The sequence below is a fragment of the Rutilus rutilus genome, assembly GCF_951802725.1.
Source record: "Rutilus rutilus genome assembly, chromosome: 4".
NCBI classification, from domain to species: domain Eukaryota; kingdom Metazoa; phylum Chordata; class Actinopteri; order Cypriniformes; family Leuciscidae; genus Rutilus; species Rutilus rutilus.
Genome location: NC_140212.1, coordinates 13753425 through 13753832, shown reverse-complemented (window position 1 = coordinate 13753832; position 408 = coordinate 13753425).

The window sequence follows — 408 nt, the reverse complement described above, 5'->3', positions numbered from 1 at the left end:
AAACACTAACATCTTACCAACTACAACGAGCACATCTCCCTCAAACAGCTTCAGCTCCATCCATACAAATGCACTGCTCAGCTTGACACTGACATTAGGACATGCCAGTGTGCTGTCTGTTCTCATCAAGCAGCTGCCAACAGGAAGTGTCAGAAGCAGACGGAGCGTGACCACTGCTGTGTCAGCACCGCCGTGCATCAGCGTCCCCTTCCCTCTCGCTCTCAAAAACACACGTTCAATAAGCCAGCAACCATTTTTTCCCCAACACTTCCAACCTGGGACTTCGCTATTCCAGGTACATCTACTTTCACGTCCTGGGGGAAAACCTAAAAATTAAGTATTTACACACACACACACACACACAATACATTAATCATATCATGATCAATAACAGACAGACTACTTGAC